Source organism: Marmota marmota, unplaced genomic scaffold (assembly GCF_001458135.2).
Source record: "Marmota marmota marmota unplaced genomic scaffold, marMar, whole genome shotgun sequence".
NCBI classification, from domain to species: domain Eukaryota; kingdom Metazoa; phylum Chordata; class Mammalia; order Rodentia; family Sciuridae; genus Marmota; species Marmota marmota.
The window spans coordinates 13,889,065-13,903,398 of NW_026000026.1; the positions used below are offsets into that span (position 1 = coordinate 13,889,065).

The window sequence follows — 14,334 nt, forward strand, 5'->3', positions numbered from 1 at the left end:
GTTATCTTTGGAGTGACATCTTATCTATACACCTCTGCATTGTTCAGCACATGATATATGAGTTTTATATATTTTTAAAATATGCATGCGTATATACAGATAGGTTTTTTAATATTATAAACAAATCAGGGAAAGTTGTTTTGTGTGAATGGCTGAACTGAAGGTACTCCTAGATGAGTTTTGTTCAACAAGGAGTGAAATTCAGATTGGTAACATTATTAAAAATTGGCTTCTCCTTGAAAAGCACCACCCCCAAAGGGAACTGAAAGAGAAATGCCTGAATCTTGTGTTCAGGGTGCTTAGGGATGAGTCCTTGGCCAATTTGAGAAGGGGAGGTTTGGCCCCAGGCCTCCTTACCTCCCGGCAGGGGCTGTGTTCTGTTCAGTTAATCCCATTAGCTGGCAAAGGCTTAGAGGGTTACTCTTAAGGGACATTTGCATTTTAATAAAGAGCTCTGTGAGGTAAAAAGCTGAGCAAGTCACATTTTTAATAACGGGGTCTTTAGGAGGAAAATTCAAAAAGAGAACATTGGGTGGAATGGGGAGAGTGCTTTGGGGGCAGTCACCTGCCCTCCACACTCCCCTTTCCTCTGCCCAGGGCTATGTCTGCCCAGCACACCCAATTCAGTAAGTGGGCTTTCCTCCTTGTGACCCAGGACACAGGGACCCCTGCATCCCCCCAAAGCAGCAGTCCCTTGGTGTTCCTTCTGCAAGTGAATACCCCCACAAGAATGGCAGTTGGGTCCCAGTTGCTGCCCTTCAGCGCGGCCTTACTCATTCCGCTCAGGCCGGTAACAACAGGCCCCAGGCTTCTCAACATCCAGGGCTGTGACACACAGAACAGTCAGGAAATAAAAGAGGCACGAGTACTGTATAGTTGCTCTGCTTTCTTTAAAAAATAAATAAAAAGAAAGATCCGGGGGTGTAGGGAGAAGGAAACAGGGGATCAAACCAGCACACAGCTGCTGAACGATCAGCCCCCCACTGTCCTGTGGTTGTCACCTGGGAGACACTGGTGCCCAGCAGCCTTGGGATTGACTTCACACCTCAGTCCTGAGTTGCTGGGAGCTGTCTGAACAGCCAGTGAGCCAGTGGAGGGAGGCCTGGTTTGCCGTTACCTTTCCAGATGTTGGCATGCCCTTTTAGGAACCCAGAAGCCTACCAATCCAGCTCCCCAGTGTAGCTTAAAAGGGGCCTTTCCAAGATGCATGGTCTTTAGGAAAAGGAAATTAAACTAATGTTGAAAGCTCCAGACATAGGTTTCCTTAAAATAAAAGCAGTTGAAGGCTAGGATGAATATTATGAATCCCTCTAGTAATATGTATTTGCATATGTCCCATGAGTTCTAACAGCAGAGTTCAATATTGCTCGGGGAGGTAGATTCTTTTGTTTTGCCTTTTTTAATGTTACCCACCTGAAACACGCCTTTCGGGATGTTCGGTGTTGGCTAACGGGATTAGAATAACAGCGTCATGAAATGAGATGAAACTCCAGACAGACCCCTAAATACTGCAGCGTCCACTGTGCACAGCAAATATGCCCCTTGTACAGCTTGGTGACACTCATCTAGGAGCAGGGTGATCAGCTATGCATATAAGTTATGGCTTTATTTCACACACAAGCAGGCAGGCTGCCCACGACACCAGACAAGCAGTCACAGCTCTCTCGGAGCATGAGAGGCACTTGGGTTTTATCTTCCAGATCAGACCTCTCCACTTCCTTCAAAATACCTTCTTCCTATCCCTTAGCTAAGTCAGCAGGGAGAGTCAGCCTCTAAGTTTTGCTAAATCGTGTGCCCTGACAGTGACTTGTAATTAGGAGACCCTGCGTGGAGCTGAAGCCCCGCGGCAGCAGCACCACCACGGTTCTGGTTCCCGGTTCCCTGGTGAAAATGGCCTCGGCAGCACCTTGCTGCCAACAGAGGCCGGCGCAAAACACGGATTTCTCCCTATCCTCCCAAGCTTAGGATTCTGTTTAGAATGCTCTGCTTCCAGCTGCAATTCCCATCACCAAAGGCCTGATTTTAAGCAGAAAAAAGGACCACTTTAGCCAGTGAGTGATGGGAAGAGGGATGGAGAGAGGGTCATTTCAACAGCAGCCAAAGCAGCTGTGCCATTTCCCTGACAGCTTTTTAATTATGATGAAAGAACAAGATGGTTTGGTTTTTACAGAGAGGCTTGTGGTAGGAGAGAGGAGGGGGCCTCTGAAGGGGATGTGGGGTGCAGAGTACAAAGCGCCTGTCACTGAGGAGTGATGGGTGTGCTTGGAGGGAATCCAAACCTTCCCTACCCTCCGAACAGCACCAGCCAGGTCTTCGGGCCACCTTGCTGTGACAGAAAGGGCCTGAAGAGCAAAGAGGAGCAACTTGCTGGTGCTGGTTACTCCCTTTCCCCTCAGGAGGCAGGAAGATGTGCTTCCCACCCACAGGCCAGACCTCAGCAACCCCGGCTAGAGGGCTTTCACAACACCCCATTGTTGAAATCATGTTCTTTAATGTCAGGTGCTAAATCAGATGCATGGTTCTTGTGAACATTCAAGGGCCTTGGAGCTAGAGGTAGAGTTAAACCAGCAGGCCTGGGGACTGACATTGGGACATACAGAGGCAGTGTTTTAGTGCTGTGGAAAGAGCTGAAGAAGATGTGAAGAGGTCACACTCAACCCAGGCAAGAATGAGGGAAGGCCCCCACATCCCCTTCCATCTCTGATCTGTAATCTTATTCTAGTCTCAGGCATAGGCACCAGTGGCTTGCTTGCTCCAGTGGGTCTTTTTGTATGTCTGAGAAATAAAAGTGAATCCTAGACACTCTCAGAGCTGGAAGGAGGCTTGGCTTCTGGAATGAGAAAGTAAGGAAAGAGTATCAGGCAGCTGTGGGATCCTAGGGAGGAAGAGAACAGAAAGGAAGAAATAGACATAGAAGGTGAATCATTTGGGGCTTTCTGTTGCCTCCCTTCCCAGTTTTAGGGCTCCTTCCTGCATGCAGCAGAGACTGCAGGCTGTGCTGAGAGCCTCTGCGGAGGACTGCATAGAGCAGGAGAGGCGGCTGGAGCCCGCTCGGCTTGGCTGCCTTTGTGTGGTGGCGAGGTACGCGCAGTGACTATGTTAGAAGCTCTGTGGGCTGCGGATAGCCCCCCGGCCTTGAATTCAACCCTAACTGTTGGGATTTGCCACCCCCCACCCCTAGAGGCACACCGTGCAGCAACCTCCCCAAACAGTTGTGATTTTGTGATTTTTCTGGGGTTCCTTTTTCCCCCTCACTCAATTGCCAGGCTGCTAAGACACTTGTAATTTTGATTATTATTAACGGGCAGCTGATAATGAAACAGCAGGGACTTAGGGCTTTGTGGTAGGTGAATTATGGACATTTACAAGTAAAGCCACTTTATTTCTACACTTAATCAGAGGATTAACAAGCAGAATACAACATCTGCAGAGTCTTACGGGGAGGAGTGGTCCTGGAGCCGGTGAGGCAGCACTGCAGGCAAACAGCTCTCTCCCCAGAACAACTGCAGCCTCTCTGCCCGAGCCAAGTCCCATCACACATGTGTCCCGGTCCCCGTGCACAGAGATTCTGCCTGTCACAGAGGTGGAGAAACAGTGATCTCGCTGATTTTAATGGACCAGTTTAGGGGAAAACACTTTTAAGACATGTTAGAAACCATCTTTTTTCCTTTTTCTACATGGAAAGCAATATTGAGGCTGGCTTTTCAGTCCAGAGAGAGAAGGCTGCAAGGCGGCATCCTGGTTATGGCCTTCGGGCTGCTTGGATGCTTCATTGTGGAAGGATTGTAGTTTAGAGAAAGAGGGGGAAATCCACACAAAATCAGTTATAGAGGTGTATTCAGCCTGGGGGTCAGAGGAAGTCCATGTCAACAGATTTTGTATTTGCAGTATCCGAATAAGAAAAGTATTTAGGATGTGTGCCATATTAAAAATAAGTAGGCATTTTGTTTTTTGAGAAACAGTAAGGTGACCTGCTAATGTGAGATAGTAGGGACTGTAATCATGTGTGAAGAACTGGTCTCATTTTTCATGTCAGAATTAATATTGGTTGAGATTAGATGGCTTCTTAATTTAAACCATTTACATTCTATAGTGCACAGAAAAGAAGGGCTCTCAGCTGCTTCCTGGCAGCAGCAAAGCCGAATAAATAAGGATAATATAACCCCAAAGACCCACTCTTTCATTTGTCGCTTCGCTCTTGTAAATTTTGAGTCATTTAAGCACAACCTAAAAACTCATATTTTCATTGCTAGAAATCTGTGGCATGTCGTGCTCTTCTAAGGGCTCTTCGGCTTCACATTTCCTATTCTGGTGCCCTTTTCTGACTTGAGCTTTTATCGTCTTGACACCAAAGCATTTAGTCAGTTTGGTTGAAAGTTCAATTATGAAAAAGCATCTGGATGTTTTGTCTACAAATCAACCAGTTTGCCTGAATGTTTGAGTCCACCAGCTCATCAGTCCACTGCCCCCAAGCTACCCTAGCATAGCCCAAATGCTGAGGTAAACTTCTTTGAGGGAATCACAGAAGCAGATCTCCAAGCCAGTGAGTGCGAGGAAGGGAGCAGATGCGAGACAAGGTGCCCCCTCTGCAGTAGCCATCCGAAGTTGCTGCAGGGGGGCTATGGGGATGGTGGGGACAAAGGAGCAGGCAGGTCTCTACTACCATAGTTGCAGCCACAGCCGTAGAGAAAAAAACAATGGGGAGAAGAATCTTTATGGCTAGACCCTCAGCAACATCATTATCCGAATCAAGATTTGTGTAGTGCCTGCAGCCATCTTAGAATTTAAAGGAGGATGAAGCCACCCACCTTCATTTTGTCTTAGGTTACAACCAGCTCAATCTAGCTAGTGAAAAATAAAGATGAGAAGTCTTCTTTTATAGAAAAAGGAAAATGTCCATGATTTCTTTCCTTGAGAAAGCTAATCACCCCTCCCCATCCTTATCTCAAAGTCACCAATGTTAAGACTAGATAATTAATTTTTTCTCTTTTTCCTCATCTTCATAGACAATTTGGACTCTTAAAATTGCCCCCTCCGCCCCCGCCTGAGATCACTCAATGCAGTAAAAAGCCAGGCAGGTGGAAAGAAGGGAGGTAGAAGAGGGAGGTAAAAGAGGGGTAAGGGCTTTATGGCACTTGTGCAGGTTGTTTCTGTTTGCAGACAGCTCAGTCCAAAGGAGAGCATTCATAGTTCCCCGCACACTGTTCCTGATCAATCTCACTTCAATTCCCTCTGGGGTACAGACCTCCAAAGCCAGTCTTGATCCTTTATTTTTATGTTAGCAATCACAATACCCTGAAAACATGTTTTTAGCAGTTTAGCATGCACCGAGAATTCCAGGGGAAAAAAGGGTCAAGAATTGATGACTTAGATTTAATACTAGTCCCATTAAGCAGAACTTAGAATTCTAATAATGGATCTTTGCTAGACAAATCAATGACACGTTTCTGAAAGGAAAAGAGTGACAGCTGGCTGATTTTACAGAATCATCAGGTATTGGGAGGAAGGTTAGCAAGGGTTCAATTACTGTGAACCACAGGGGTGTGTGTGTATATTTGTTTCTCTGTGGTTTTCAGGCTTCTTTTTTTTTTTTCATTTGCAAATTTGTTGTTTTGCTTTCCAGTTTTTAGAAATTATGCATCTATATTTTTTCTCTCAAAATCTCTTCTTTCTTTGGCATCCATTTTAAAGAAACTAAATATTTTGTGGTAGGCTTCTATTCTTTAACCATTATCTTAGTTCCCTTTCTTCCTTTGTTTTTTTAGACAGAGTTCCCCTCTATATTCGTTCTTTACTCTCCACCCAATAAATCTAGTAGATGTGTAATTTTGCCAAGTTAAGAAATACACATTTATTGAACACATTTAAGAATGTGCAAAGTTAATGAAATATAAAAGTATTTTCCACTCTAATTAAAATAGTTGAGTCTACTCGAGGATCACACCAGTCAACAATTTTAATAGTCTTTCAACTAACTCATGGCATTATTGCGATGGTATATTTAAAATAATCACTGGTTAAAATTAATAGAAGACTTTAAGAAATTCACTTTTCAGGCTGAAACAACTTAAGGTCATCTGTTCTGAGGTGTGCTTCTCAGTGGCCTGGGTTAAGTAACACTGATTTGGGGGCTTTTAGACTTCGGGCTGCCCTTAACAGGTATAAATAAATGGAAAATCCATTTAACTTAAAGAGCAGATGTCTCTTGGTCCCAAAGTTGCATATCAACTTCGTTAGTATGGTTCAGCCATCTGGCACCATCTTGACTCAAGATAGGGGTCTAGGGCCTTTGTTGCCCATGCAGTGAACACAAAGAGCTCCCTCTAGGTCTCTCCTGACTTGACACAACCCAGATGCACCTTCTTGCTTCCTTTTCCTGACCAGGGCCCTGTGCTTTGGCTCATCTTTGACTTTTCAGAGCCACCTGGTGCCAGTATGCAGACATCGCTCCACTACCCCAAGGTGTGGTGTTCGGCCCCAACCTCCCTCCTCCCATTGCCACATTCTCAGGAAGGTCAGCCACCTTTGTGTGTGACTGCTGATTCCTCACCTCAGGTCCCATAGGGAGCTGGTGAAAGCTTCGCCTTGTACCCCTACCCTCAAGGTGTTCATATCTTCCATAGGTGAAAGGTCAGTTTTCCAGAGTCTTTATTTCTTGGTATTATGTCATTACAACCCTGAGATAAAAATAGGTATAATTAGTATGTTACAGATTAGACTCTGCATTTCTGGCTTTGTGTCCCTTCTTCTAATAATACCAATTTTGGTGACACATTTCCTAGAATTCTGGGCTTGCTTCTATCACCAAAATCCTCCAAGAGTCCAACTGTAGGAAAGACCTGTTTACCCTAGAACCTAGGAGGATTTGGTCACATTAGATTTCTTTTCCCTCTTTTCCTTGCAGGTCCACCTCCATTTTCTTATTCTTTGATCAGGCAGCCTCAGCTCCATTTTCCCCCAACACTGACATTTTTGTGAAGCCTCAGCACACATGTTCATCTGTGCCTACGGCAAAGGCTCTTTCCTGGTTGGCTCTAGAGTCACCACCAGTTAATTGGGAAAAAATTTGAGTTAGGCATCACAATTTCAGCCAAGCTGGGCATACAATGAGTACACCTGTCACTCTAGCCAGTGTCCAAAATTCGGCCCCATGGATGACAGCTGTAGCATTTTTTCAGCATGAGCAATTCAGTATTTAATGTTCCTTAGAAAAAATAAATCATTCCAAGCTGCTACTGTTCACCTATTAGCCCTTAGGGGATTTCTGGGGAGTTGGGGAGAGGATCCATAATTCACTTGGCTAATAGGGATAATGTGCCCTTCCCAATTCTGCCTTTTATTATTGTTATTGCTATTAATTACTTTTTTCGGTTCTTGGTCAATTCTCTTAAAAGGCAATTTCTCACATAAGGAGAACAGGCTAGAAAAACATCTTCTGTAGCTGCAGGCCTCCAGAATGAGAAGTCAGATCTTCTTTTCATTTCATTTATATTTTTACCTGAGTAGTATAGGTACTGCTTTCCATGGTCAGTGGTGCCCATTTCTTTTCTCTTTCCATGGTAGTTTAAATTAACTTGTCATCCTAGACACGTCTTAATTTAAGATTAAGTGCTGGGAAAAAAAAAAGTTCATCATCATTCAGACCTTCTCTTTTCATGTAAATATCCCTCCAGAGCAGCACACATTTTAAACATGTCCTCCCAGTAACTGGCCCTTCTGTTGCCTGGATCCTAATAAATGAATTGGCCATCTGCAATTAGTCCACATTGTACAAAGTGTTTGAAGGCCGAGTCCTCTGCCTTCTGAAAGAAATTGGCTATATTTAGTTTATAAAGCAAGTCTGCTTTGTGTTCTTTGTAAAGTCAAAGACATTCTTTCAATTTTTTTTTGGTGTAATTAGCACAAAAGAAGTTGTAACCTGAGAAGGTAGTAGGGACTAAAGCAACTGAGAAGAATGTTCAAGAAAGTGGGCTGAGGCAGTTTTCCCAGTACTGGGCAGTATATAGAGACCCTAGACATGACTATGGATAGAACTGAAGTCTGCAGTGCAAAAAACATCCCCTTTTCATCTGATCCCCAGCCTGGTTGCAAGAGCTTGTTGCTTTGGCTGCATGATTCACTCTTCCTTGTAACTTTCTCAAAGACCTCAGAAAGCCACAGTGCCATGTGGGCTCTGCTATTGTTGAGCGGACTCCTCACAAGTCAGGCAGGGTGCAATTCATGCTGCCAAACTCCCTCAAGCAAGGGAGTGAGGGCATAGCTTCTGGGCTCCCCAGCAAACACTGAAGTTTGGCCAAATAGAAATTTAGTGGAAACAGTGCAATAGCAGGCTGCTGCTTGTGGATAGCCACCTGGCAGGGAGGACCCAGCCTTTCTTTTAGGGACGCTGTCCCCCACAACATAAAAAGTCAGGGAAATAGCTGAAGCTAAACTATAAATTACACGTTTTTCCATTAAGTGCAATTTAAAGTTTCTCTTATCCAAGGAAATTTTGTCAGAACCTCAGCTTCACCTGTCTGGTTGAACCAGGTGATTTTCCTGTTGTTATTTATTTAGTATTGTTGGATCAACAGAGCAATCAATGAAGGAAGGCTTCAGAAAGACCCAATTACCCTCATATTGTGTGCTATGGTTTTAAGCAGATGTGTTATGGTTTTAAGCACATTGACCACTGCACCCCTACATTAGTTTTAATTGTTGGATATTAAGAAAAATTTCATATGACCATGTAGTTGATTTCAAGACTTCTGAAATGAAGTTTAACATCATGTTTAGTTTTGAATGCAAGTTTAAGTTTACTTTGTGGTTGAATTTATGAACTAGTGACTATGACAAGAAAAAAATAATACCCTAGATGATCACTATATTGATTTTTTAAGGAACTCTTATGGTCATGGGTAATAGAAGCTTCTTGCAGGGATTAACTGAGACTAGAAAAATGCTTCTTACAATACCTGCTTTCATCTCCTATATGACATGGGCTTCAAGTAATATTTATTTGCAGTAGCAGTTTCAGTCATTCTAGTTAATTAAAGTGCAGAATGTACTTTGAAGACAGAAAGCACCGTGGAAGCACTAAATACTATTATTAGAAGCTTATAGCTAAAGTTTCTGTTTCAGTGGAAACCTATTTATTGTTTCCTAGGTATATGTATTGTGTGTGTGTGTGTGTTCTCTCTCTCTCTCTCTCTCTCTCTCTCTCTCTCTCTCTCTCTCTCGGAAAATAGTTTACAATGACCCCAACAAAGGAAAGACCAAGGAGAACTCTCTTGTCTCAAAACTGAATTACATTATTAAGCATAATATTTTCAAGATTCTATGTTGTAGCAATTCTGTTGCTTCTAAAAGCAGACCAGGCATTCTTACTTAGGAGATGCATAGGAGCCAAGGAACACAGTAAATAAATATGAAGCTCATAGGATTATAGAATTCAAACTCCATTACTGTAAAATAAGAATGTTGGAAAGAAATGTTGCTGGGCCATCTTTCTGTTAGGAATGACACCATCTGTTTAAGTTGTATCATTAAGTGATCTAGTGTTTTAGGTTAGGGATGTGTTATTATCTCAACTTGGTGGTTTTGGCATGAAACAAGTCACCTGAGCCAGGGAGGGACCTGTGTCCTCTCTGAACATTTTATACAGAGGACATTCTGGCCTTCTAGCCTTCTCTGGAGCCTCAAGTTTCCATACATTCCATTCTCACCCTGAGCCAAATGAGGGGCCCTTTCACCGGAAAACTCTCTAGACTGGACAGCACAAGAATTATGTTAATGGATCTCTCTACTCTCACCACATAAACTAGGCACTTAAAATGGCAATGACCCCAAATAAGTTACTAATTCTTAAGACATAGTCACACATATTAACCTCCAAGGAAAAACTTTAAAAAAATAAAATAAAACTTTTATTAGAGTTTGGCTAGGTCAAATACTAGACCAAAAACTATAGATAGTGCCAGCTGACCACACCAGTTAAGTAAAATCTCCTCTTTTGCTTTGTGTCAAGTGAAAACAGAAAACCCAACAGACCACAGACCAGCTTGTGTTTCAGAACTCTTGGTGTCATTTGCTTACCTGTAAACCCACGATTCCACCTGCTGCCATTTATTTACAAAGTAAATGCTTTATTTGTGGATCCATAGTTAGTTATAATAATATATAAGTGAAACCTACACTTATTTATTTTTTTTATTTTTTATTTTCAAGGATAGCTTGCTAGGTTAGGAGTTAGAATAACTCCTGACCTTGCGTTACACATTTCTAGGACAATAGTCCCAATTGTGCCTTGCCTAGAACATGTGTTGCTGTATGCCATGGGATAGTTTCACTCTTTTTAAAGTTCAGATGTGATATTTATCTAAAAAGGGAAGGCAGTAGCCCAACTCAGGGACTTCCAATAAGGAGACTCTTCATTATATTCATTGTATAACTGTGTAGCTTACTGGCATTAAGTATCAAGGTTGTATTGGTTACTATTTACCTTGTGCCTTTTAAATGTAATGTATTTGTTTTTTGCCACATTAGAAGCAGGAAGGAAGATGCTTTTGAGCAAATGGAGCATAACAAAAATTTCTGGCCAGTTCCTCTCTCAAGTCTTAATCAATTTAAAAAATGACAGTCAATGAATCAAAGTCAACCAAGAAGTTTTTATTTAATATACGAAGATGTAAAACTTAGGCCTTGTCTTTAAGTAGGTGCTAATGGAGTTGATGAATGAGAGCGGGTCATGATCTTTCCAAATAGCCTTGAAATCATTGAAAAGAAGGTTCCTGTCACATTTTGTATGAGTACATCCAGGGTATTGGTTAAATATTTTAATCTGTTTCTGTTTAGGTGAAAAAGCATTAACCTGGAACAGTAGTTCCTTTGAGCTTTTCTCAAAAGACGATATATTTTTGCATGGAGAGAGGGTGATAATCAGAGCATGACAAAGACCTGGTATATGTCTGGCAGTGGGGCCAGCAACTTTTCAGCAGTTTGAGACAAAGTCAGTGACCGGCAAAACCCATGAGGGAGGGCCAGCCTGCAAGTGAGAGGGTCTGAGGGCTAAGTTTGTCTTCCTGTTCTTAATTCCAAGAATTCTGTGGTGACTTTGAATTGCTTGTTGTCCTTTAAGATCCATAAAAATTCTGATTAAAAAAAAAAATCTGGGGGCAGAGGTGTACTTGAAGGGATCAAGCAAAATAATATGCAACATCTTTATCTATCACACCTTTTCTTATTTTGAATTGGACAAACTGGGGGAAAGGAGGACCTCAGTTGTCATGTGGCTTGGTTAGCAGTTTCTTTCTATTTTAAAAGCTAATTTAAAACTATACCCAACAGTTTGCCCAAGGCCTCTGGAAGCATCCAGCAAACCCCCTGTATACCTGGGGACTATTTGCTGTGTTTGCACTTGTAGATTGACTTTCTTTTAAAATTTTGCCCCCACCCCAAACAAGTTTTGTGAACTCTTTTAGAAGTCAAAGAAAAGTTACAGTTGGAAGAGAGGTTGTGGTTACTCTGCAGATCTGGCTTTAGTGGCATGTAGGGCTGTGTCCCATTCACAACCCGGGCCGGGTCGACCTGACCAACTTGCTTCACCAACTCATCTGGGCATAAGGTGGGCATGGGGCAAAGTTATTAAATGAATGAATGAATAAATGAATGGTACCCACGTAGACGCCCAAGGGGCAGCAAGGCTCTGGGAAGAACGGGCCCAGGTCCAGTGGATACAAACTAAGTGCTCCTAACCCTAACCCAGTGCTCTCTCTACTACATTCTAGAATGCAGACCAGAGAGCGGACAGGACATTTTAGAGTTTTGAAACAATCTTCCAACAAGTTTTGTGTTCAATAAACGATTTTTCCCTCTGTTCCAGAGACCCCCGTGGCGCCCTAGCGGGGCCACCGCCCCTCACACCTGGAGGACCTGGAGGACGCCATGCGCCCGATTCTCGCCACCACCGCCTGCTCCTGGCCTCCGTGTCGGTCGTCGCCTGCTGCTCCAGGAAGATAGCTTTGCGCGCACGTGGCACCTATCGAGCGAGGATCGGAGCCCCCCTGGGCACTAGGAGCCCAGGGGGGCTGCGGCCCCTAGCCAAGCGCGGGAGGGTGGGGGGCAACCCGCGCTGGCAGAGGCTGGAGGTAAGGAGGCGCGGCAGGCGACGCCGCGTCGCACACTTTGCACGCCGCCCAGGGCTACACCACTCACCGAAAATTGGGAGGCAGGTTTGGGAGGCGGGGTCGGGTGCCCACCACCTTGTGGGCGCTCGTGCCCCCCGACCCCACACCCAGCACGCCCCCCATGCACACCAGCGCCGCCCCCTNTTTCGCGCTTCCCCTTCGGTTTATAGGGGCCGCTGCTTTGGGTCGGTCCTCTGAAGAGGCTGGGGCGTCATCAGGCCGGCTAGAAAGCGCCGTTCCCCGGCGGGGACACTCAGTCGCGTCGGCACCGCGGAGCGGGCTGTGTCAGGTGGCTGGCCCGGCGCGGCGCTCGCTAGCTCTCTAGCTCTCTGGCTCGGGGCTGCGGCACCGCGGCTGGAGCGAACCCCTGTCCCGGCGCGGGGCGGTGGCGGGCGGCCGGCAGGCAGGCAGGCACTGCCTTGCGTGTGAGTGCACCTCACTCACATGTAAGTCGGGGAGCGCTGGGGCCACCCGAGGAAGTGCGAGTCGCCCGGCGCGGGCAAGAGCCACCGGGACTGGGACAGGGCAGGGGCGCCCGGGCGCTGCTGCCCTGCCCCGCGCCTCCCCGGCATCCCCCAATTCTCTCCTTTTCTCTTTTTCTCTTCTCCATTGGCGTGCCCAAGAGCCAAACCCAGGAGCGCCTGAGGGTAACTGCAAACTCGTGCCATCGCGCCTTTGCACTCTTCTTTTTTGAGTTGTTTGACATTTCTTGGTGCTTTTTGGTTTCTCGCTATTGTTGGGTGCTTTTTGGTTTGTTCTCGCCCCTTTTTCGTTTGCTCATCCTTTTTGGCGCTAACTCTTAGGTAGGTAGCTTAGCAGCCCCAAGCCTGTGCAGCCGCACTCCGCGGCCCAGGACAGCGCAGCGGAGACCGCAGCTGAGCCCCCCGACACGGGGCGCACAGGGGCCGGACAGCCCGAGGCCGGGGGCAAGCAAGGCACCCGGGCCAGACGCGAGCCGGGCTCCCCGAGGTGGCCCGGCCACCATGCTGAAGATGGCCATGAAGCTCAAAGCCCGAGCGGCGGAGAGCGAGAAGAAGACAGCCGCAGCAGCTGCCGAGGTGGCTGCCGAAGCTGCGGCGGCGGCTGCGGCACTAGCAGAGCCGCTCGCACCGCGGAAGAGCGGGAACACCGAGAAGACCCCGAAGAACGCGAAGACCCCGAAGAACCAGGCGCGGGAGGCGCCCCCCGAGAAGTTTCTGACCGACAAGGAGCGCAAGAAGATCGAGAAGAAGTTGCTGGAGCAGAAGAGAAAGGAGGAGAAGAAGAAGGAGAAGGAGAGGAAGAAGTTGGAGAAGATGTTGAAGAAGAAGAAGGTGCCAGAAGCCCAGGAGGAGGCCCGAGGCCCCGAGGGCGCCGCCGCCGCAGACGAAGACGAGGGCGCCGTGGAGGGCGCCGCCGGGGGCGGCGAGGGCGCCGCCGCCGGGGGCACGAGTAGGGCTTGGGCCGAGTGGGACACTGACTCCGGAGACGAGGACGACGCCTACTACGCAGCGCCGCGTGTTGGGGGCGTCGTGTGGCGGCCCGGGCCCCTCAAGTCTGGTGCACTTAGCGCCCACCTGCCCCTCGTGGTCTTCCTGGTCTTCTCGGTGCGCAGCCCCTCGTGGGTGCTCAACTTCCTGCTGCAGAAGCGCACAGAGCAGGGCCGTGGCTGCGGCTTCGTGTTTGGGGCGACCTGCTGCTTCAGAGTGTTCCTGGGCTGCGCCTTCTTCTCCTACTTGGGCGGCCGCACCAAGCGCAGAGGCCGCGGGCGCTCTGGGGCCAGTGGAGCCTTCGGCTCGGGCAATGGCGCCCGGCGCCGGGGGCGTGAGGAGCGGCTCATCTAGTCAGACCCCCATACCCACCGCCACCAGACACCACCATCGCTGTGTAGTGTGGATTTTTATTAGTATTTGTGTGTGTGTGTGTGTGTGAACACATTTTCCTTTTTGGTTGCTCCGTTCTTTGGTTCGTGCTCGCCTCGCTTTTTTCCACACTCCCTGCTCTCTGGCTCTCTCAGTGTCTCTCTCTTTTCGAAATTTTCCTAAGTCCGGGCTCGCGCTCCCTCCCCTTCCGCCCACCCCGGCCCCTCGGCGGCGCCCGCGGGAGGAGGGGGAGCAGCGGCCTCGGGGGCCTCTGGGCGACACTGCCCGGGGGGTGGAGCGTTGGCGTCGGTGCGAGGGGTCGTCACTGG

General features: G+C 46.9%; 2 protein-coding genes and 1 long non-coding RNA gene across 17 annotated transcripts in view; 2 read left to right on the forward strand and 1 right to left on the reverse strand.

Annotated features, from left to right (window-relative positions):
- Positions 1–12,156, reverse strand: part of LOC107137642 — a 41,618-nt gene extending 29,462 nt beyond the window's left edge. For 4 of the 7 annotated variants that reach the window (XR_007350396.1, XR_001502916.2, XR_001502913.2 and 1 more), the window contains exons 1-3: positions 11,902–12,156; positions 7,499–7,611; positions 6,551–6,677 (exon numbers count right to left, since the gene is read on the reverse strand). This is a non-coding gene — a long non-coding RNA (uncharacterized LOC107137642). The other 3 variants (XR_001502915.2, XR_007350397.1, XR_007350398.1) reach the window with 3 other exon arrangements.
- The window catches only part of Gnas (GNAS complex locus), a 55,892-nt gene that overhangs the window by 30,234 nt on the left and 11,324 nt on the right, over positions 1–14,334 (forward strand). The window lies entirely within an intron of this gene.
- The window catches only part of LOC107137583 (guanine nucleotide-binding protein G(s) subunit alpha), a 60,333-nt gene that overhangs the window by 29,573 nt on the left and 16,426 nt on the right, over positions 1–14,334 (forward strand). For 2 of the 9 annotated variants that reach the window (XM_048810887.1, XM_048810888.1), the window contains exon 1: positions 11,935–11,957. The exons of 5 other annotated variants lie outside the window; for them this stretch is intronic. The gene's annotated coding sequence lies outside the window, so the exon portion shown is untranslated. Of the gene's footprint in view, positions 1–11,913; positions 11,958–12,547; positions 12,611–14,334 lie in introns of those variants that run through there. 2 more of the 9 variants (XM_048810886.1, XM_015480089.2) reach the window with 2 other exon arrangements.